This window comes from Gossypium hirsutum, chromosome A04 (assembly GCF_007990345.1).
Source record: "Gossypium hirsutum isolate 1008001.06 chromosome A04, Gossypium_hirsutum_v2.1, whole genome shotgun sequence".
Taxonomy (NCBI): Eukaryota; Viridiplantae; Streptophyta; class Magnoliopsida; order Malvales; family Malvaceae; genus Gossypium; species Gossypium hirsutum.
In genome coordinates this window covers 58,117,282-58,143,465 of record NC_053427.1, presented here as the reverse complement: position 1 = coordinate 58,143,465, position 26,184 = coordinate 58,117,282, and positions in this window count along the sequence as shown.

The window sequence follows — 26,184 nt, the reverse complement described above, 5'->3', positions numbered from 1 at the left end:
GAAGAATATTTTGGTTAATGTATATAAGCCATGCGAAAATGGCATCTTTTGAATGTGTACTTATAGAAGTTAAATTGTATCCCTGACTGTCTTTAGTATTTACCTAAAGGAACGTTCTTTATAAAAAAAATATTCAAAATTTTTACTGTTCGGATATGAGTTTCAAGTTCGGTAATGCCCCTTTACCTATTCCGGCGACGGATACGGGATAGGGGTGTTACAAATTATCTACCCCATCTTAGATAGTTCATGGGTAAGTTTGGTACAATGTATACCAAAAAAAGGTGGAATCACAATTTTCGAGAATGAACCTAATGAGTTAATCCCAATAAAAATTGTCACTAGTTGGAGAATCTGTATTGATTACAGAAAATTGAACAAAACAACTCAGAAGGACCATTTTTCACTGCCTTTTATGGATCAGAAGTTAGATCGACTAGCTAGTAACGAATATTACTATTTTTTAGATGGATATTTGGGATATAACCAAATAGTTGTAGCCCTAAAAGACCAACACAAAACCACTTTTACTTGCCCATACTGTACATTTGCTTTTAGGCGAATGCCTTTCGATTTATATAACACACCTGCCACAATTCAGCGGTGCATGATGGCAATATTTACTGATATGATAGAAAATTTTGCTGAGATTTTCAAGGATGATTTTTCTATTTTTGGTAGTACTTACAATGTTTTTTTGAGTAATTTGGCTAAGGTACTTAAAAGATACGAGGGGACGAATCTTGTCCTTAATCGGAAGAAACCATTTTATCTTGTCCTTAATTGGGAGAAACCATTTTATGTTAAGGAGGGAATTGTCATAGGGCATAAAATTTCAAAAAGAGGAATTGAAGTTGATAAAGAAAAGGCGAATATGATTGAAAAATTACCACCTCCAGTTAGTGTAAAAATGGTTCAAAGTGTCTTAGGCCATGCCGAATTTTGCCGAAGGTTTATAAAAGACTTTTCAAAAATTTCTAAGCCTTTGTGTAAGTTGTTAGAAAAAGATACTATTTTTTAAGTTCGACAAATTGAAGAGTTAAAAAGTCAATTAATCTTAGCCTTAATAATTGTTACACCTGATTGGAACTCACCTATTGAGTTGATGTGTGACGCAAATGATTTCGCTGTTGGAGCTGCAATGGGTCAAAGAAAGAACAAAATATTTCACCCTATCTACTATGCAAGCAAAACTTTATTAGGAGCCTAGCTTAATTACACGGTAACTGAAAAAGAACTTTTTGCTATAGTTTTTGCTTTTGAGAAGTTCTGTTCATGTTACAGTTTTTACTGATCATGTGACCATTAAATACTTACTCACAAAGAAAAATACTAAACCGAGGCTAATTTGATGGGTACTCTTACTGCAATAATTTGACCTAGAGATCCAAGTAGAAAAGGTGTTGAAAATCAAGTAGTCGATCATTTGTCAAGGTTGAAACAAAATGAGGTAACTCACTCACTTATTCTTATCAATGAGAATTTTCCAGATGAACATATGGTTGAGGTAAATTGAATTCATGAAATACCTTGGTTTGCTGATTATGCGAATTATTTATCATGTGGAATAATTCCTTGAGAAATGACATACCAAAAAAGGAAGAAACTTCGTCATAATAGTTGATATTATTTCTGAGAGGATCTATTTTTGTTTAGACAATGTGGATATAACATAATCAGGAAGTGCGTAGCTGAATGTGAAATTGATGAGATCTTGTTGTAACAACCCATTTTTAGAGAAATCGAAACAGTGGTTTCGGGACCACAAATCTGATCCCGAAAAAAAATTATTTTAATATTATTTTATGGTCTACAGTATGATTACTCATTGAAATAATTACTGATTCAAGATATCAGATTGTATAGAAAATTAAAGATTGTATAGAAAATTTTATACGAAACTCACAATGGTAATATATCTGTCTTCCGAGAAGTATGATAAATTGAAAAAGATGTATTGGTAAATCAGAATGAAATGTGATGTCTCTGAAATTATGTTTAAATGTTTAATGTGTCAGTAGATTAAAACAGAATATCAGGTACTGATACTTTTAGAATTGTTACAACTAGTGATGATACTGGAACAGAAATGGGATAAAGTTATTATGAATTTTATATCGAGATTACCCCTGTCTTAGAAAAAAGTGTACCACCCCAAACTCGGCCTAAATGTTATGGTCGAATCCGTAAGTGTCACATAAAATGGATTGAAAAATCATTGTCATTAAGATAAAACCCTTTTTAGTTCATTCACCTTTATCGTTACTATTAATTATGAAGCTCTCTTTCTTGTAATCATTTAGAGATAAAATGTATTTGCAGTGGAAGCCTGTAAAATCATTGTATTTAGAAAATCCGTTCAAGATTTTTAGAAAAATCTTGTTTTTAGCTTCATTTCTCACCCAAAATTTCACCCAAGACCTGCACTTGAACACACAGCCAATACCAACCATTCCAAGTATTTGAAGTAGGCAAATTCATCATTTAACAAGGCATACCATTACATGCATAGGTGGTTATAAACTTACCTTGGATTAATTTAGGCAATAGCAACCTTTGATAACATATTCATAACATCAAACATGTGTATATATATCATAATAATCTACTTAGTCATACCAAAATGAACCATTACTAGCCATTCCAATGGCTAGGTTACAAAATAACATTTCAAGCCACTATTGGCCAAGTTGTCCTATACATGCCATTATACCAAAATGATTTTACTAAGTATACCTAATATGATTAGTTGATAGTGTGACGATGCTCCAATGATATTCCAACCTTCACGAGCTTCCGAGCACTATAAAACAAGGAAAAATAAAACAGATCAAGCATTAAATGCTTAGTAAGTTCGTATAATGGAAACTAAACTTACCAATCTTGTTTATTAAATTTAAGCACACAATATCGTATTTTCCATCCATTTGGCTAAATTGCCTAAATACATACATTCAATCAAACATGTTAGTCACCAAAATCTTCATATCAATCAAGTAACATAGATGAGCTCATCAAGCAATATTCATTCAAGTCATTATCATTTCATCTCAAGATTTTCATGTAACAGCCCGATTTAGACCCTATTTTGAACGGTGGTTTCAGGACCACAAATTCGAGTCAGAAAAATATTTAAAAATTATTTTTAGTGTTTATATGTGTGAACTTATATGTGTGAAATTTTTGTGATTTAATTTTTTCATTTAAGTGTCTATTTAATAAAAAGGGCTTAATCGCGTAAAATGTAAAAGTGACTAGATAATTGTGTAAGTGCCAAATTGTTATTGTTCTTTTAATATGGAGGCCTTAAAATGAAATTAGGCAATTGATTATAGCATGGACGGTTGTGGACAACCATAATTAAGTTGTTATATTAATTAGTAAAGGTTAAAAATGTAAAATGTTAATTATGTTGATATAATTATGTTAATTATGCCAATTGATTATAGCATGAAAAGAAATATTCCACACACGACCTAGAACCGGCAGCTATTGTGTTTGCATTGAAGATATGGCATCACTGTCTGTTCGGTGAGAAATGTCATGTTTTTTCTAATCACAAGAGCCTGAAATATTTGATGACTCAGAAAGATCTGAATTTGAGACAACATTGATGTTTAGAGTTGTTAAAAGACTACGAGCTTGTCATTGACTACCATCCGAGAAAAGCTAATGTTGTTGCGATGCTCTAAGTAGAAAATCACTGTTTACTTTGCATGCAATGAATGCGCATATGGCTATGTCTGATGATTGTTCGATAATAGTTGAATTAAAAGCAAGATCATTATGTATACAACAGATTTGTGATGCTCAGAAAGTTGATAATGATTTATTAGCAAAGCAAGCTCAATGTGACTTGAATGTTGATTTAGAGTTCCGAATTGATGTTGAGGGTTTTTTGAGGTTCAGAAATCGAATATGTGTTCCGAGAAATCTATAATTGATTCAGATGGTATTGAACGAAGCTCACAGCAGTAGATTATCTGTTCACCTGGGTAGTATGAAAATGTACAATGATCTGAAACAGCTTTATTGGTGGCATGGTATGAAACGAGACATTTCTGACTTTGTTTCGAAATGTTTGGTCTGTCAGCAAGTAAAAGTTGAGCATCAGGTACCTTCTGGATTGCTTCAACCGATCATGATACCTGAATGGAAATGGGGCAGAGTCATAATAGATTTTGTATCCAGTTTGTCATTGACACCGAGCAAGAAAGATGCAATTTGGGTTATTGCGGATAGATTGACTAAATCGGCTCATTTTGTTCCGGTTCGTACAGATTACTCGCTTGATAAGCTAGCTAAATTGTATGTTTCTCAGATTGTGAGACTGCATGGAGTACCTATTTCTATTGTTTGTGATAGAGATCTGAGGTCTACATAGTGGTTTTTGAAGAAACTGCAAGATGCTCTAGGTACAAAATTACATTTCAGCACTGCTTTCCATCCACAAATAGATGGTCAGTCTGAACGAATCATTCAGATACTTGAGGATATGTTGAGATGTTGCATTCTCAAGTTTGAAGGTACGTGGGAACAGTACTTACCTCTGATTGAATTTGCCTACAATAATAGCTTTCAATCGAGTATCAAAATGGCACCTTATGAGGCTTTGTACGGTCATAAATGTCGTACACCATTGTATTGGACTGAGCTCAGTGAAAACAAGTTACACGGGGTCGATTTGATTAGAGAGACTGAGCAAAAAGTGAAAGTAATTCATAAAAGTTTGAAAACAGTGTCAGATCGTCAGAAATCGTATGCAGACTTGAAATGAAAAGATATAGAGTTTCAGATCGGGGAAAAAGTCTTTTTGAAAGTCTCACAGTGGAAGAAAATACTTAGATTCAATTGTAAAGGCAGATTGACTCCGAGATTTATTAGACTGTATGAGATTATAGAGTGTATTGAGCTGGTTGCGTACAGACTGTTGTTGACACTTGAGTTGGAAAAGATCCATAACGTATTCCATGTTTCGATGCTTCGTAGATATCGATATGATCCCCTACATGTGATTAATCCATCAGAGATTGAGATTAAATCTGATATGTCATATGAGGAAGAACCGATTCGTATTCTGGCTCGCGAGGTTAAAGAATTGCGAAATAAGAAAATTCCATTAGTGAAAGTACTATGGAATAAACACGGAGTAGAAGAGGCTACGTGGGAGCCAGAAGATGCAATGAAAGAATGTTATCAGAACCTATTCATCGGTAAGATTTTCGGGTACGAAAATCCCTAAGGGGGAGAGTTGTCACAGCTTGATTTAGACCCTATTTGGAACGGATGTTTTGAGACCATGAATCCGAGTCAGAAAAATATTTAAGAATTATTTTTAGTGTTTATTGTGTGTGAATTTATATGTGTGAAATTTTCGTGATTTAATTTTATCATTTGAGTGCCGATTTAATAAAAAGGGCTTAATTGCGTAAAATGTCAAAGTGACTAGATAATTGTGTAAGTGCCGAATTGTTATTGTTCTTTTAATATGGAGGCCTTAAAATGAAATTAGGCCAATTGATTATAGCATTGACGGTTGTGGACAACCATAATTAAGTTGTTATATTAATTAGTAAAGGTTAAAAATGTAAAATGTTAATTATGTTAATATAATAAAACATATACTAAAACATATCATGCATTCATTCTATTTTCCATGAACGAATAATAAAAAGAAAGAAAATAAATAAAGCTTTAGGTATTCGGCACTTTGGAAGCTTGATTCAAGGTTAGTTTTTGTTCGGTTTTTGATATTTTTTACGTTTTTGAGATCGTTGCAGTGTAATGTACAAAGCCCATGCTTGAATTTCTGATTTTGATGAATATTTTGAGTTATGTCATTGATGAATAATTGAGTTTTGTGATGTTAGTTGATGAATTATGAAAGGTATGTTTTGGATTAATATATTTTGTATTTGAATTTTTGATGATTTTGAGTAATTAGGACTAAATTACAAAAATAATAAATTAAGGGACTAAAATGTGAAATAAATGAAATTTATGGACTTGTATGAATATAAGGAACATTCGGACTAAGCATGGTGTGTGCAAATTTTGCATGTTTTGTGTTTTGTGCAATTTGGACTAAATTGTAAAAAGTGTAAAATGTTAAGGGTAAAATGGTAATTTTCCCATTTATGTAATTTTGGACTAAATTGAGTGAAATTATGTTTGAATGAGTTTAATTTGAATATGTTTAGATCAAGAACCAAAGAAATTGGATTTGGATCGGGGAAAAACTAAAGTTGTCGATTAGTCGTCCCGTTCTGATTATCGTTGTCCGAGGTAAGTATATAAGCAAATATATGTTATTTATTTGATTAAATATGAAATATATATGCTGAAATATACAATGTGATAGTATATATGTGAAAGCTGAACATGTATAAGTTTGAAATCTATGTGTACGAGTTCGATTCGACTGAGTTACAACGTTCGAAAGCCCAGTATGTATCTTAGGAATAGCTAAGATACATATGTCATGACATAGGATTTTCTATATGTGTTTTCATGTAGACCACGTCTGGGATGTAGGCATCGATATGTGATTACGTGTAAGACCATGTCTAGGACATCGGCACCGTATTTAATTCGTGTAAGACCCTATATGGGATAGTGGCATCGATATGTGATAGCATGTAAGACCACGTCTGGGGCGTTGGCATTGTATGATATATGTGTGATTATTCGAGTATCCTATTCAATTCTGAATGGTACAACGGGCAATGATAAGTTGTGATTGAATGTGTAAAACGAGCTAAAGTGATCAGGTATGTAATAGCTTATTACTTATTTGAAATAAGGTAAGTTGGTTACTTGATATGTGTTGCAAATCATATATGATGTAAATGAAGAATTTTATGTGTATATGAAAAGTACATTCGGTCAAAGTTTTTGTATAGGAAATCATAATGGTGATCTATGTGCAAGCATATAAGAATGATTATATTCGGCCTTATTAATATAAAATGTGAATATTTATGAAATGATTCATGAATATATGTATATGAGTTATGTATATTCGGTTATATAATGGTACTATGGTTTTGAAATTTAATGTTACTTTGATAGTAGATACATGTATATTCGGCCAAGGTAAAATTTGCATATGGAAGTATATGTTATATATGAAATTGTGAGCTTGAAAATAAATGTGATCATGATAGAACAAATTAGTTTGGTTAAGTTAAGTTGATATTAACATTGAGTTATTTATTTGCTTATGACTTACTACGCTATGATAGCTTACTGTGTGTGTTTATGTTTGCTTCTGTTTTATAGATTTTTGAAGAATAGTTATGAGCTCGGGGATTGTCAGCAAAGTCTATCACACTATTGACTGTTTTTGGTATTTTATAAGTTTGAACTTGAACCTATGGCATGTATAGGCTAGATTATAATTGGTTAAGTTTGAAGTTGTGTATATAATAAGCCATGCAAAAATGGCTAATATGTTATGTGAGTATATGAAACTTTAGTCAAGTTTATATAACAGGAAATGGTTGGTGATTTTGGATGTGTGTTTGGTTGATTCGGCTATGGTTTATGCATAGATAAAAGTATATGTGAACTTGGATGATATGTTTTGTTAAGGTGTTATTATGTGATTTGCTATTAAAGAATATTCAGTTATATCCAAACATGGTTGGAGTTTATTTGGATATGCATATTATATGGTATGTTTTTTCTTTTTGAATGGTTTATGGATTTGGTTTAGTAATGGAGTAAAATGATAATGATTTATATATATTTGCTTGATTCGTTTTGTAATGGCAATGTATGTGTATATATTGTGCTTGAATGGTTGGCTAATTAAGCACGAGTAATGAAGACAAATAATGAGTATGTTATATGTCTGTTTTGATTAATATGCTTGGTTTGAGGTACGACAATAAAAGATCAAAATGTTAGATTTTATATTGAGTTAGAAAGGTGCCATATTTGAGGTTCGGCAAGTGTGCTTAAATCATGTCACTATGTGTTTATTTATATGTTAGTTTTATCAATGTGGTATTCAATATTTGTGGACTAAGTTAGGCTATGAAAATTTGATTAATGAATATGGTTTTTGTGTCGGTGTCAAATGGCATATTACTTGAATGTTTTGGTCAGTTTTGTGACAGCCCTAAAGTGACCCTAGTCGGAAAGCGGTTTCGGGACTGCTAAACCGAGTCACCAAATTATTTGAATATGATATTTATTGTCTAAAATATGTGAATATGAATGTGTGAAAGTTTTAAGCTTCGATTTAGAAAATTTCAAGTGAATTTAGTCAATAGGACTTATGTGTGACACTTTTGAAATGTGATAGGTTAATCTATAAGGATCTATTAGTGCATGTAATCAAAAGGGTGGACTTGCATGTCAATTTCCCCCCCTAATTAGTAGTGGCCGGCCATGAGCATGAGGGTGGACAAAATGTTATGGCTAAAAAAACATGTCATGAACATGTTGGGTTAATGCTTTATGTTAGGAATAATAAAATAAAGAACATGGGAAATAAAATATTAGTGTTAGTAGGAGGAGAAACAAAAAAAATGTGTGTGGTTGTTCCTCTATTGTGCCGTACCTAGAAGAAAAAAAAAGAAAAACAAGGCTTCATCCTCTTTGTTCTTCTTGACCGAAAAATCAAAGGAAGAAGAAAGGAGTCTTCTTGCTTCAAGTTCGGTTGGTTGGTGTTTTAGGAGGAGGTATGTTTGATGATGTTCCATGATATGCATGCATGTTTTAGTTGTTAGCTTGAGTTCTACCTAGCCCATGGTCTAAATCTTGCTATGTGATGGAGATGACACTCGGCCATGGATGTATCATTCTTGCTTGGTGTTGATGAGATATCAAGTTATTTTTGTGACCCAAGTTGAGATTTGGATTTTGGAATGAGTAAGGTTTTCGGCTATGGTAATTATAAGGGTGATGGATGTTGTTTCATGCTAAATCTAGATGAACAATGTTAGTGCTTATATCTCGATATTTATGAGTTTCTTTCTTGGTTTTATCTCAAACCCATGAAGTATTTTTAATTGGTGTTGTTAGAGGTTTCGGTCAAGGGATTATAAGCTTGTTAGTTTTGATGGTGAAATTTATGCCTTGTAAGGGTAAATGGTTCAAAGGAACATTCGGCCATGATGTAAAAATTATGGTGAAGTGATGTTAAATACTTTGAATATTGAGTATATATATATTGTTATAAGTTGAATTTAAGGTTTGCTAAATTGTCTTTGTCATTGCCGAATGTGTGTATAGTTAAAGAGAATTTGTTTAAGTGCTTAGTTAATTGATATTGAGTTAATGATATGTGTATTCGGTCATAAAGTTGCACATGAGGAAATGTTAGATTAATGGTATTAAATTGCTTAATGTGATTAAAAATGCGTATGACCATTTTGTATTTGAGCTAAAGGTGGCCATATGACCTATCAAATTCATTGTCATATTCGGCCATAAGCTAGCATAATGAGACTTTAATAAGTTAAATTTGTTTGAATTAGCTCAAGAGCTTAGAGGACCAAAGTTGGATAAGGGAAAGGAAAAAGTGATCGAATAGCCGTCGAAATCGTTCGACAACATCCGAGGTAAGTTCTCGAGTAATGGAACTTAGATTATGATTCAATTAGATCATGTTTTAAGCAAATCAATATCATGCTCTTGTATGTAGCTATTGAGCCGAAATGATAATGCTTGATAAGTGACTTGTGTTTGAATTCTAGTTATGAAAATGAAATATAGATGTGTCATGATTTACTGATATGTGCATGGATATTCGGATGATAACCGGGCTAAGTCCCGAAGGCATTTGTGCTAGTGACTAATTCCGGGCTAAGTCCCGAAGGCATTTGTGCGAGTTACTATATCCGGGCTAAGTCCCGAAGGCATTTGTGCGAGTTACTATAACCGGGCTAAGTCCCGAAGGCATTGGAGCAAGTAGTTATATTCGGCTAAATCCCGAAGATGCTTGGGTTTGGAAGTGAGAAAGCTTGCTGTAAATTTCAAATTAATACGCTCATAAAATCCAAACGATGAGGTATGTTTCGTATATGCATCGGAAAAGTCGATTCGTTTTAAATAGTATTCGTTCAATTGGTTAACGAATTTTCGGCCTTTAGTTAGGTTTGATACCTTGTGAATGAATATATTGATTGAAGCGTGAAGTAAGTATGTTTATGAGAATGTGCATATATGAAGTTATCCATTTAGCCATATGAATGTTATACCTTAGCCGAAACTAATTTCATTATTCAAAACTTACTAAGCATTAAATGCTTACTCCGTTTCTTTGATTCTCTGTTTTATAGATTTTGGTTCATCAGCTATCGGGCTCGGGATTGTCGAAGTCGAAGTCGTCCACACTATCAAAGCCCTTTTGGTACAGTTTTGGTTGAACTCTGAAAATGGCATGTATAGGACTACCCTTTTGTTGTTGGTCATGTACCCTTTGGTTTTGTATAAATTTGGATAGCCATGCGAAAATGGCTTATATACACTTTGAGCATAGCATTATAATCGTCTTGTATGTTGTTCATTGAGAGGTATGGAAATGTTTAGCAACGATTAGCCATTGGGAATGGTTAATTATGATTATTTTGATGCTATGTATGACAAACTCTAGTTGATTCATGGAAAACCATGAAATAGGTAAGGTTTACCTTAAAAACAGATGCTGACAGCAGCAGTGGTGTGGAGTTGAAAAATCACTAAAAATAGTAAGAATGAAATTAAATAGTGAATAAATTATTTAATTTAACCTTGATGAATCTATTTTCATAAGGAAGTAATGAAACGATCATATGAACAGTATTTTATGAGATTTTAAAGTTTTCGTGAAACATGGTCAGAGCGGTTTCTGGATTCCCTATTCGGACTTAGAAAATTCATTATAAATTAACCAGAGATAGTTAGAAGTCATGCCATATATTTATAGATTCCTTTTCGAGTCTAGTTTCTTTAGAAACAAACGGCATAAGTATTGAAGCCCTGTACAGGGAGATATATAAGTTGTAATGTATGAAGGTCAGAGCAGTCGAACCCTGAAATAGGGGAGACTTTAACTAATAAACTGTACTAATTGGCCAGACCAAAAATTATTGTAAAAAATTTGTAGATGGATATATGAGTCTAGTTTCAGGGAAAATTTACGAAACTGATTTTCGAGTTTTGGAACTCAAGATATGATTTTTAAGGTGACAGTGATGCAGTTAGCCAGCTAGTCTGGAAATTTTTAAAATGGACTGTAAAAATAAGGGAATTAAGTCTGTTAACCCCTCGTGTCTGACTCCGGCAACGGTCTCGGGTACGGGGTGTTATAATTTTATTTGAGTAGTTTAATTGGTTAAGTTGATGATATACTCGGCATATGCTAAGTAGAATATTATATATATGTATCCATGTTATGCAATTGTTGTAGTTAGGTAAACAAATGTTATAACGGTACATGTTATTTATATGAAATGAAATGATGTATGTTTGCATGTTTTAAAGTATGCGCATATAATATGTAAGATGATAATTTATTTTATATTTAAATTATTCGAATGCCATAAATGTTAAGTATACATATATGGTTGGTATATGAAATGAAATATACTTGGTTATGAGTCAAACATTCGATTTTCCATGATTCCTTGGTTGTATTGATTGAATATAAATTTGGAAATTGTATGAATGATAGAATTGAAGCATGTTAGATTGGTTTTAAATTTTACTAGATGATTAATATTGAAATGAAAGTCTGTTCTGAGTTGTAATTTGATCGGTAATGTCTCGTAACCCCATTCCGGCGATGGATATGGGTTAGGGGTGTTACATTTCATGCCATGTCAAGAGTTTTATGTCCGTTGAATCATTAAATCCCGATGGACGCTTAAGTAGTACATTTAAAGTGTACGATTCAATAATCCATCAATTTCTTATTCATGGATCCTCACTATGGCATTTAACCAAGAAACACTCTCTCGAGCAGCATATCATATAATAGGATTCCCAGTCCATGCTAAATCCTTTATATAAAGTAAGATCAGAGGAGCTCGATTAGGATTACCAGTCTAGGCTAAACCCTAATCATAACGTATGCTCAAGAGGTATTATATCGGGATTACCTATCCGGGCTAAATCCTTTATATATCAAGATCAATGGGATTACTCGTCCGAGCTAAATCCTGTCTGTAACAAATGTAAGACTTTATTAGTTTCAGGAAAGCGCATATAATCATCAGAATTCAACATTCAATTGGGACTTAATCCCTTTATTACCATTTCTAGCATGTATCAAAATTTCCATCATAATATACAAGTAAAGCACATCAATGTAAATCACATTACATACAACACAACATTCAATTAACATAATTACATACTCGATTAAGTTACACGAACTTACCTTGACACTTATTCGCATTAGAAATCTACTAATCAGAAACCTTTTCTTTTCCTCGATCTAACTTCGAATTAGTGTGGTCCAGATCTATATAAATAAATTTAACCATCAATTTCACACATTTCATATTTAAATGGACTCAATTTACGTCCTAGATAATATTACCATTTTGCCCTTAACTTTTCCATAAATTCTGATTTTGTCTTTAGGCTCGGAAAATGAAATTTGTGCAAATTACTCCTTATTCCAAGCCTAACCAAAGCCCTATTACACATTTTATAGCACATTTATTCATAAAATTTTAGAATTTTTCATCAAATTTTACAACTTTTCATTTCAGTCCCTAAATCATGTTTTCATCAAAAGTCACTTTCTAAAACTTGTTTATCTATCAATAATCTTTCATTTTCTACCATGAATTTCTAATTTCCAGCATAATACATCCGTGACCCATTTTCATACCTTGATAAATTTAAAATTAATCCCTCAAATAGAGAGATTAAGCTATCCTAGTTTCAAAAATACAAAAATTACTAAAAATGGGATAATAGAACTTACCCAATTAAGTGTTGAAAGTTTCCTCTCTCTTTCCTAGGGTTTCCATAAAATTTTAGGTTGAAGATGACAATAATAAGATGATATATTTTTTATCATCTTTTAATTTATTTAATTATTTCAAATTCCAATTTAGTCCTTGACCTTTTCTAATTTTTCCATGGATGAGTCACCAAGAATGTAACACCCCGTACCTGAGACCGTTGCCGGAGTCAAACACGAGGTGCTAACAGACATAATACATTTATTTTCACAGTCCATTTGAAAATTTTCCAGACAAGCTGGTTACTGCATCACTGTCGCCTTAAAAATCATATCTTGAGTTTCAAAACTCGAAAATCAGTTTCGTAAATTTTTCCTGAAACTCATATGTTCATCTACTAATTTTTTTCTAGAATTTTTGGTTGAGCCAATTAGTACTGTTTATTAGTTAAAGTCCCCCCTGTTTCAGGGTTCGACTACACTGACCTTTGCGCATTAAGACTTGGATATCTCCCTGTACAGGGCTTCAATACTAATGCCGTTTGTTTCTAATGAAACTAGACTCAACAAGGAATCTATACATGTAAGGAAAGACTTCCACTTATCTCTGGTTAATTTATAATGAATTTACAAAGTCGGAACAGGGAATCAAGAAACTGTTCTGGCCCTGTTTCACGAAAACTTTAACATCTCACAATATACTATTCATATGACCGTTCTGTTACTTTCCGATGAAAATAGATTCATCAAGGTTCGATTACATAATTTATTCACTATTTAATTCCATTCCTACTATTTTTAGTGATTTTTCACATCCACATCACTGCTGCTGCCAGCATCAGCCTTTAGGGTAAACTTTACCTATTACATAGTTTCCATGATTCAACTAGCCCTTTAGCATATACAGCACAAAATATGATCATGATTAACCATTCCAATAGCTAATCGTTCCCAAACATTTCCATACCTCTTAATGAACATCATACAAGACGATTATAATATTAAGCTCAAAGTGTATATAAGCCATTTTCGCATGGCTATCCAAATTTATACAAAACCAAAGGGTCCATGACCAACAACAAAAAGGGTAGTCCTATACATGCCATTTCAAAGTTCAACCAAAAGTGTACCAAAAAGGGGCTTTGATAGTGTGGGAGACTTCGACTTCAATAATCCCGAGTCTGATAGCTGATGAACCTAAAATCTATAAAACAAAGAATCAAAGAAACGGAGTAAGCATTTAATGCTTAGTAAGTTTGAGCCATGAAATTAGACACAACCAAAGTATAGCAATCATATGGCTAAACGGATAATCTCATATGAACAAATTCTCAATATCATACTTACTTCACATTACCAATCCTTATATTCATACACACAAGATCAACTTAGCCAAGGCCGGAAGCTCATTAATTTACTGAGCGAATATTATTTAAACGGAATCACCACCCTAATGCATATACGAAACGTACCTCATCGTTGGGTTTTACGAGCGTATCAATTTAAATTATTACAGCAAGATCACTCGTTCCCAAACCAAGTACCTTCGGAGTTTAGCCGGATATAGCCACTAGCTCAAATGCCTTCGGGACTTAGCCCGGTTATAGTAACTTACACAAATGCCTTCGGGACTTAGCCCGGTTATAGTAACTTGCACAAATGCCTTCGGGACTTAGCCCGGTATAATAACTCGCACAAATGCCTTCGGGACTTAGCCCGAAATTAGTAGCTCGCACAAATGCCTTCGGGACTTAGCCCGGAATTAGCCACTAGCTCAAATGCTCTCGGGACTTAGCCCGGTTATCATCCGAACATTCATGCACATATCAATAAATCATGACACATCTAATTTCATTTTCACAATTAGAGTTCAAACACAAGTCACGTATTAAGCATTCCCATTTCGGCTCACTAGCCACATACAAACAGCATGGTTTAGTTTGCTTTATAACACGATCTCTATGCACATACATTATGACTTCATCAAATCATAAACTAAGTCTCATTGCTCGAAAACTTACCTCGGATGTGGTCGAACGTTTTCGGCGGCTATTCGATAACTTTTTCCTTTCCCTTATCCAACTGAGGTCCTCTAAGCTCTTGAGCTAATTTAAACAAATTTAACTTATTAAAGTCTCATTATGCTAGCTTATGGCCGAATATGACAAGGAGCTTGATAGGTCATATGGCCACCTTTTAGCTCAAATACACAATGGTCATGCGCATTTTTAATCACATTAAGCAATTTAACACAATTCATTTGAACATCAAAAGAGAACCTCAAGGTACTTAGCCCATATATACATTAGGCATTAAAGTCACATATATATATGGAAATCATGAATCAAACTCAACATTTTAGCCCACACTCTCTTTTAGCCGATTACCTAAGCCAAGATAAAAGCATCAATATGCTTGCCTCTAACCGAACACATGCAACACCAACCTATCTCATGTGGTCGAATATACATGTCTAGGTTGAGGCCGAGTATATGCTTAATACTTCCTACAAATATGGTTACTTGTATTGACTACATACCATTTTGTTTCAAATTCAAAACTCGGCTAATACACATATACACACTAGTAAATCAAACACTAACATTTGCACTTCACCTTACTACCATTTCTCATCTAAATAACGTGAACAACAACCACATTTCTCTTCTACTTCCTACCATGGCCGAATGCATCACAACACCATACCATTTCAATTCTGGTCATGGTTAAACAAAGAACTTAATGTCTCACTCAAAAATGCTAAAAAGAAGATTCAAGAGTCATCAATCCACCACCACATGCATCATTACAAAGCTTCACTTTTAGCATGGAAATGACATCAACACCAATCCACCTTAGTCGAATATCATCTCCATGACATAGCAAAGATTTGAACCATGGGCTAGTTAGAACTCAAGCTAACAACTAAAAACATGCATGAGTCTCATGGCACAACATCAAACATACCTTATCCTAGACACAAGTATGGCCGAACCTCCTCCTAATCCTCTTCCAAGCCAAACATGAAGCAAGAGCTCCTTCCTTCTTCCTTAGAACTTTCGGCCAAAAGAAATGAAAAAGGATGGACACTTTTTTTTTCTTTGTTTTCATCATATTCCCTTTCATTATTTTATTACCATGCTCCTTATTTTATTTTTCCTAACATACATCACTAACATAACATGTTTGTGACATGTTTCCACCCATAGCATGGACGGCCACTATGCTTTAATTTGGTTAATTTGACATGCAAGGACAAGCACTTTCCCACATATATTAATAGGCCTCTTTAACACTTGCCTAGCATATTTCTAAATTGTCTCACATAAGTCCCTACTAATAAATTTCACATACACTGACCAAATTAAAGTATGGAACTATCACACAAGCATTTACGCACATCATAAACACAGAATATAACCTTTAATTTTTTTATAAGACTCAGTTTCGTGGTCCCGAAACCACTTTTCGACTAGGGTCAATTTAGGGCTGTCACAACTCTCCCCCACTTAAGAAATTTTCGTCCCCGAAAATCTTACCGGTAAATAGGTTTGGGTATCGTTCTTTCATGGCATTCTCGGTTTCCCAAGTAGCTTCTTCGATCTCGTGTTTGAGCCATAACACTTTCACTAACGGAACCCTTTTGTTTCGTAACTCTTTCACTTCACGAGCCAGGATACGAATCGGTTCTTCTTCATAACTCATATCAGGTTGAATTTCAACCTCTGATGGATTAGTTATGTGCGATGGATCAGATCTATAACGTCGAAGCATCGAAACATGAAAGACGTCGTGAATCTTTTCAAGTTCAGGGGGCAAAATCAATCTATATGCAACTGGACCAACTCGTTCGGATATTTCATACGACCCAATGAATCTCGGACTCAATTTGCCCTTACGGCCAAATCTGAGTATCTTTTTCCAAGGTGAAACCTTAAGAAACACTTTGTCTCCCACCTGACACTCAATGTCTTTTCGTTTCAAATCCGCGTACGACTTCTGACGATCTGTGGCTGCCTTCAGACTTTCACGGATTACTTTTACTTTCCGTTCAGCATCTTTAATCAAATCAACTCCGAAAATTTTACTTTCACCGAGCTCAGTCCAAAACAATGGTGTACGGCATTTATGCCCGTACAAAGCCTCGTAAGGTGCCATCTTAATACTTGATTGAAAACTATTATTGTAAGCGAATTCAATCAAAGGTAAATACCGCTCCCATGAGCCACTAAACTCGAGGATGCAACATCTCAACATATCCTCAAGTATCTGAATTATCCGCTCGGATTGACCATCGGTTTGTGGATGAAAAGCGGTGCTAAAATGCAGCTTGGTACCCAAAGCTTCTTTCAATTTCTTCCAAAATCGCGAGGTGAATCTTGGATCTCTATCCGACACAATAGAAATCGGTACCCCGTGTAATCTCACAATCTGAGAAACATACAATTCAGCTAGTTTATCCAATGAAAAATCCGTACGTACGGGGATAAAATGAGCCGACTTAGTCAGTCTATCAACAACAACCCAAATCGCATCTTTCTTACTTGTCGACAATGGCAACCCAGACATAAAATCCATCGTGATTCTATCCCATTTCCATTCAAGTATCATGATCGGCTGAAGTAAACCCGTAGGCACTTGATGTTCCGCCTTCACTTGCTGACATATTAAACACTTCGAGACAAAATTGGAAATGTTTCGTTTCATGCCATGCCACCAAAACTAACGTCTCAGATCGTTGTACATTTTCGTACTCCCCGGGTGAATTGACATTCGGCTACAATGAGCTTCGTTCAGAATCATCGAAATGAGTTCTGAATTTCTTGGAACACACAACCGACTTCTGAACCTCAAACAATCGTCATCATCAATTTGAAACTCTGATTCCATATTCGGAATACATTCAGCCCGTTTTGCAACCAATTCATCATCGACTTTCTGAGCTTCACGAATTTGATGAATCAACAATGGTTTGGCCTTTAATTCCGCCACTAACACATTGTCAGATAGAACAGACAAGTGTACATTCATCGCTCGTAAAGCAAACAGTGATTTACGGCTTAAGGCATCCGCAACCACATTAGCCTTTCCCGGGTGATAGTCAATTACAAGCTCATAATCTTTTAACAACTCGAGCCAACGTCTTTGTCGTAGATTTAAGTCTCTTTGATTCATCAAATATTTGAGACTTTTGTGATCCGAAAATACATGGCACTTCTCACCAAATAAGTAATGTCGCCATATTTTCAAGGCGAACACAATGGCAGCTAGTTCAAGATCATGGGTCGGATAATTTTTCTCATGTGACTTTAATTGTCTCGACGCATAGGCCACAACTCGACCTTCTTGCATCAATACGCAACCCAACCCAAGTAGGGATGCATCACTATAAATGACGAACTCCTTGCCTGATTCGGGCTACACTAGAATTGGAGCTTCAGTCAAATAAGTTTTCAGTTGATCAAAACTTTTCTGACATTTTTCCATCCATTCGAACTTAACATCTTTCTGAAGTAGTTTCGTCATCGGTGTGGCTATCATCGAGAAACCTTTTACAAACCGTCGGTAGTAACCGGTAAGTCCCAAAAAGCTCCGAACCTCAGTAATATTTCTCGGAGGCTTCCAATTAAGTATGGCTGAAATTTTGCTCGGATCAACTCGAAGACCCGATGCGGATACCACATGACCCAAGAAGCTAACCTCTCTTAACCAGAACTCACACTTACTGAACTTAGCATATAACTGCTTATCCCATAAAATTCGCAACACTAATCTCAGGTGCTCAGCATGTTCGGTCTCATCTCTTGAATAGACTAAGATGTCATCAATGAACACAACTACGAACCGGTCCAAATACTATCTGAAGATCCGATTCATCAAATCCATAAATACCGCGAGGCATTAGTGAGCCCAAACGGCATCACTAAGAACTCGTAGTGACCGTATCTCGTTCTGAAAGCAGTTTTGGGTATATCCGAATCTCGAATTCGCAACTGGTAATAACCCGATCTCAAATCTATCTTTGAAAACACCGAGGCTCCCTTTAGTTGATCAAACAAATTGTCAATACGCGGTAACGGATATTTATTCTTTATTGTCACTCTATTCAGCTGACGATAGTCGATGCACAACCTCATGGTTCCGTCCTTCTTTTTCACAAACAATACTGGTGCACCCCAAGGAGAGAAACTTGGTCGAGCGAAACCTCTATCCGTCAATTCTTGCAACTGAGCTTTCAACTCTTTTAACTCGGTTGGTGCCATACGATACGGAGCTATCAAAATCGGCGTAGTCCCAGGTACAAGCTCAATACCAAACTCTACCTCCCGAACAGGTGGTAAACCCGGTAATTCCTCGGGAAAAACATCCGGGTATTCACAAACCACCGGCACAGATTCGGGTTTCTTTTCTAACTCTTTGTCATCAAGTACATACACAATGTATGCTTCGCACCCCTTTCTTACATATTTCTGGGCCAACGTTGATGATATTACAGCTGACAACCCCTTTAAGTCCGTAGACTCCACTCGGATTATCTCGTTATTTGCGCACCTCAATTCAATAGTCTTGCTTTTGCAATTCACAACCGCATCATGCACGGTCAACCAATCTAAACCGAGGATAACATCAAATTCATCAAACGAAAAAAGCATCAAGTCTGCCGAAAAACAGGAACCTCGAATTACTAGGGGACATTTCTTACACACTTTGTCGACAAGCACGTAACGACCCAAGGGATTTGACACCCGAATTACGAACTCAGTAGACTCAATAGGTAAAGTCTTACTAGATGCTAAGGTTTCACATATATAAGAATGAGTAGAACTGGGGTCAATCAAAGCAATCACATTAGAATCAAAGAGAGTAAAAGTACCGGTAATAACGTCTGGCGAGGAAGCATCCTCGCGTGCGCGTATAGCATAAGCTCTAGCAGGAGCACGAGCCTCAGATCTGGTCGTTGCATCTCTAGATCCTCTCTGACCACCACTAGCATTGCCCGTATTTCTAGATGGTCTACCTCGAGCAGTGGTAGCACCCGGTTTCCCACTCTGATTTACGTTCTGTTCAGACAACCTCGGGCAATCTTTAATAAAGTGGTCAACTGACCCGCACTTGTAACAGGAGCGGTCATGGAATCTACAACTCCCCGAATGCCATTTACCACAATACTGACACTCCGCTCTGTCTCGACGATCAGTTCCAACACTGGTGACCGAAGTGACTCGTGCAGTCACAGGGGGTCGATCGCGATCTCGTCTAGAAAAGCCCGAAGTTTTTCTAGATCGGCCTAAATCATCTCTAAATTTCTTCGATGACTGTTGAAAGGGCCTCCCCGAAGACCTCTTATGAAACTCCTTTGCTCCCATATCAGCTTTTCTTTTCTCCATACTGAGCTCCTCAGCTTTGCAAGCTCGCTCGACGAGTACCACAAATTCTCGGATTTCTAAAATGCCAACACACAGCTTTATATCATCATTCAGTCCATCCTCCAAACGTTTACACATCACGGCCTCTGAAGAAATGCATTCTCGCGCGTATCGGCTAAGCCTCACAAATTTTCCTTCATAGTCGGTAACCGACATGGAACCTTGTTTGAGTTCAAGAAATTCCTTTCGTTTTTGGTTGATGAATCTCTGACTGATATACTTCTTTCGAAACTCGGTTTGGAAGAACTCCCAAGTTACTTGCTCTCTGGGCACAACAGAAGTCAATGTATTCCACCAATAGTAGGAAGAATCACGTAGCAAGGAGATAGTACACTTTAGGCACTCATCGGGTGTGCAAGATAGCTCATCGAGTACCCGAATAGTGTTGTCCAACCAAAATTCAGCTTGCTCGGCATCATCGCTATCCATAGCCTTAAATTTAGTAGCCCCGTGTTTTCAGATTCTGTCAACTGGGGGCTTATTTGACCTTATTTGGTCAGTTGCCGGAGGTATTGTAGGTGCGGGGGTGGCATTAGTCGGGAATGGAGGTTGTGGAACAGCCGTATTAGTTCGAATGTATTGGTTGAACCAATCATTCATCACGCTATAGAAAGCTTGTCTAGCTTCATCATTCGGATTACTAGCAATAGGTTGAGAGTCCATAGGAGCTGTCCCTTGTGCGGGAGCAGGCGTTACACTCTCAAGATCATCAGCTACCGCTCGGTCGGGATCGGGATCCATTACTATAAATACACACATTTGCAAATGTCAGAAATCACCACACTATCAAATAATCACATAATGGCATGTATAGCTAGACCCAAACGTAGTACGGTAGTCCTAGAATCGACTAAACCGTAGCTCTGATACCAATTTAATTTTAACACCCCGTACCCGAGACCGTTGCCGGAGTCGAACACGAGGTGCTAACAGACATAATACATTTATTTTCACAGTCCATTTGAAAATTTTCCAGACAAGCTGGTTACTGCATCACTGTCGCCTTAAAAATCATATCTTGAGTTTCAAAACTCGAAAACCAGTTTCGTAAATTTTTCCTGAAACTAGACTCATATGTTCATCTACAAATTTTTTTCTAGAATTTTTGGTTGTAACACCCCGAACCCGAAACCGACATCGGAGTCGAACACGAGGTGTTAACTGGCTTTAACCCCATACAAAATTTATTTTCCAGACACTGCCCAATCTGTGTACTAGTCGTTTTAAAAATCATATCTTGAGTTTCGTAACTCGAAAATCAGTTTCGTAATTTTTCCCAGAAACTAGACTCATGTGCCCATCTATGTATTTTTTTCTAGAATTTTTGGTTGGGCCAATTAGTACAGTTTATTAGTCAAAGTCCCCCAAATTGCAGGGGTCGACTACACTGACCTTTTCCCATTACGACTTGGATATCTCCCTGCACGGGGCTTCAATACTGTTGCCGTTTGTTTCTATGAAAACTAGACTCAGAGAGGAATCTGTACATATATGGTACGACCCCTAATTATCTCTGGTTAATTTATAATGAATTTCCAAAATCGGAGCAGGGATTCCAGAAACCGTTCTGGCCCTGTCCCACTAAAATCTGAATATCTCTTAATATACTGCCCATATGATCTTTTCGTTACTTCCTCATGAAAGCAGACTCATCGAGCTTCGATTACATAATTTATTCATCAATTAATTCCACTCCTACTATTTTTAGTGATTTTTCAATCTCATGACACTGTTGCTGCCAGCATCTGTTACGAAAGTAACTAGGTCCATTTCATGCCTACCCTTGATCCACTTCAAACTAACATTCGTGCCATTTTCGCATGGCTTAAAGTTTACATGCCATAATTCAAACACAACGTACTAGCTTATACATGCCAAAATGATCTTCTAAACACACTAAGAAGAAAGAACCAAAACTTGCTATCCGGTGATGACTTCGATGACGGCCCGACCCCGCAAAAATAGATGAGTCCAAGCAACCTATAATGGGTGACAAGGAAACATCGAGTGAGTTTATAACTTAGTAAGTCATAAGCAATGCACTACCATCTATCAACAACATTATCACAAGATGAAACAAAATGGAGCGAGACAATTTACTCCATCCATACCGAACCATACCATAGTTCCTCCAACCTATCAATTCAATTTCATATCAATTCATGCATTCACATTCTATATACTCATCAATAGGACATTGAAGCAATCTCATAAATCGATTTATTTTCGTTACAATCAAACGACTATACGGCCTTTCACCCATCCTACGATAAAACTTATGTACGTGACTTCAAGTATATTTGTCACATAGGTTCGAACTTACACGAGCTCAACACCAAGTATAAGCATGTCACCTATTAGCCACGTACTTAAGACACTTACCCGACCCGCTGTCCGCGATCGACTCGATAGTGTCGCACACATAGTGTCCATAATGATTCACGAATGTATATTGAGCCCGCACACTCAGTGCTATATAATCATCTCGCACACTTAGTGCCACGTAATCAAATCGCACACTTAGTGCTACATAGTCAGACTCGCACTCTTAGTGCCGCATGGTCAATTCGCACACTTAGTGCATCATATTCATTTCGCACACTTAGTGCAACATAGTCAAATCGCACCCTTAGTGCTGTACAATTTAATCCCGCGCACTTAGCGCCAATCTCATGGTCATAAATGGTTATCCCGCACGTTTAGTGCCGAGATCAACAACTCAGTACATCTTACCTCTTTTCACTCATTCAACAATTTCATCATCACATACGTACATGCATATATATATGTATATTTACTCATTCCAATCAGCATCCATACATACACATTATGACCATTTGAAATACTACCCACTACATGCTTAATGACTTACTTTATGTTGGGTAAAATAATTCCGAGTCGGCTACTCGATGACCTTCGATTTCCCCTTGTTGGACGCCTCTCCTTTAGGTTCTTGAGCTTAAATAATACAAATAAGAGTATTCAATATTTAACTCAATAACATGAATTTATTTATCACATTCGGCAATCACACATCATTAAATTTTCAAACCAAGATGTCATTATATGACCACATATACACATATCCATATACTCAAGCTCAATAATTATAATGTAATATCATGTACCCACTTTAAGTATATTGCCGAATATACTTAATCATACATACACCTAACCAAAACAATTTCCTAAAATCTTCATATCATTTATACACTAGGCCGATTGCCCTCACCAAGTTCACCTATGTTCTCCAACAATTCCTTCATTGATCAAGCACATATTCGGCTAAGAAATGGCAATTTTAGCAACCTTCGATTTAGTACTTAACTTTTACCACATATCAAATAACTCATTTCCTTACTCATGTGACCACGTATATTCGGTCATGCATGCACACAAAAATCAATTTGGAGACTCTATCAATCCAACATACATTCGGCACCTTCATCCACCATTCTACCAAGCATGTAATATTCAAACACAACCAAACCCACATTCGGCCCTAGCTCATAACAAGGTAGCCGATTTATTTTTTTTTATAGTTCAAACACTCCTCTATCATCATTCACCTAACTTTAACATGAAACAACAAAACTCACTATTTCTCATCCAAATAACATGAACAACAACCATTCCTTGAACCCTTTCTCATGACCGATTGCTCATGTTATCAACAAGATTCAAGGTTTAAACATGGGCTATTTAAAACATGCATGCATCTCAAAGACAACATCAAACATACCTTAGTCTAACAACCACCATAGCCGATTTTCTCAAGCCTTTTTCCCCTTCCTTTCTTTCCTCTATTCGGCCAAGGATGTTCAAGAATGAACTCTCTTCTTTTTTTTTTCTTTCTTCAATTCACGGCAACAAGGGGGGGTGAGACCATGTACTTTTTTTTCCATCACCCTTCCTTTCATTATTTAATCACCATGCTTATTATTTTATTTTTCTTAACATGCATCACTAGCATAACATGTTGGAGACATGTTTCCACCTATAGCATGGCCGGCCACTACATATTAGGGAGGGGGAATTTGACATGCAAGTCCCCTTTTTCTTCCACATGCACTAATAGGTCCTCATGCATTGACCTATCACATTTTAAAATTTTCTCATATAAGTCCTATTGACTAAATTCACATGCAATCGACTAAATCGAAGCTTGAAATTTTTACACATTCATGATTACATATTCTAGACAATAAACATCACATTCAAACCTTTCGGTGACTCGGTTTAGCGGTCCCGAAACCACTTCCCGGCTAGGGTCAATTTTGGGCTGTCACATTGGTCGAGCCAATTAGTACAGTTTATTAGTTAAAGTCCCCCCTGTTTTAGGGTTCGACTACACTGACCTTTGCGCATTAAGACTTGGATATCTCCCTGTACAGGGCTTCAATACTAATGCCGTTTGTTTCTAATGAAACTAGACTCAACAAGGAATCTATAAATGTAAGGAATGACTTCTAATTGTCTCTGGTTAATTTATAATTAATTTCCAAAGTCGGAACAGGGAATCCAGAAACCGTTCTGGCCCTATTTCACGAAAACTTTAACATCTCATAATATACTGTTCATATGACCGTTTCGTTACTTTCCTATGAAAATAGATTCATCAAGGTTCGATTAAATAATTTATTCACTATTTAATTCCATTCCTACTATTTTTAGTGATTTTTCACATCCACATCACTACTGCTGCCAGAATCAGCCTTTAGGGTAAACTTTACCTATTACATAGTTTAAATGATTCAACTAGCCCTTTAGCATATATAGCACAAAATATGATCATGATTAACCATTCCAATAGTTAATCGTTCCCAAACATTTCCATACCTCTTAATGAACATCATACAAGACGATTATAATATTAAGCTCAAAGTGTATATAAGCCATTTTCGCATGGCTATCCAAATTTATACAAAACCAAAGGGTCCATGACCAACAACAAAAAGGGTAGTCCTATACATGCCATTTCAAAGTTCAACCAAAAGTGTACCAAAAAGGGGCTTTGATAGTGTGGTGGACTTCGACTTCAATAATCCCGAGTCCGATAGCTGACGAACCCAAAATCTATAAAACAGAGAATCAAAGAAACGGAGTAAGCATTTAATGCTTAGTAAGTTTGAGCCATGAAATTAGACACAACCAAAGTATAGCAATCATATGGCTAAACGGATAATCTCATATGCACAAATTCTCAATATCATACTTACTTCACATTACCAATCCTTATATTCATACACAAAAGATCAACTTAGCCAAGGCCGGAAGCTCATTAATTTACTGAGCGAATATTATTTAAACGGAATCACGACCCTAATGCATATACGAAACGTACCTCATCGTTGGGTTTTACGAGTGTATCAATTTAAATTATTACAGCAAGATCACTCGTTCCCAAACCAAGTACCTTCGGAGTTTGGCCGGATATAGCCACTAGCTCAAATGCCTTCGGGACTTAGCCCGGTTATAGTAACTTGCACAAATGCCTTCGGGACTTAGCCCGGTATAATAACTCGCACAAATGCCTTCGGGACTTAGCCCGAAATTAGTAGCTCGCACAAATGCCTTCGGGACTTAGCCCGGAATTAGCCACTAGCTCAAATGCTCTCGGGACTTAGCCCGGTTATCATCCGAACATTCATGCACATATCAATAAATCATGACACATCTAATTTCATTTTCACAATTAGAGTTCAAACACAAGTCACGTATTAAGCATTCCCATTTCGGCTCACTAGCCACATACAAACAGCATGGTTTAGTTTGCTTTATAACACGATCTCTATGCACATACATTATGACTTCATCAAATCATAAACTAAGTCTCATTGCTCGAAAACT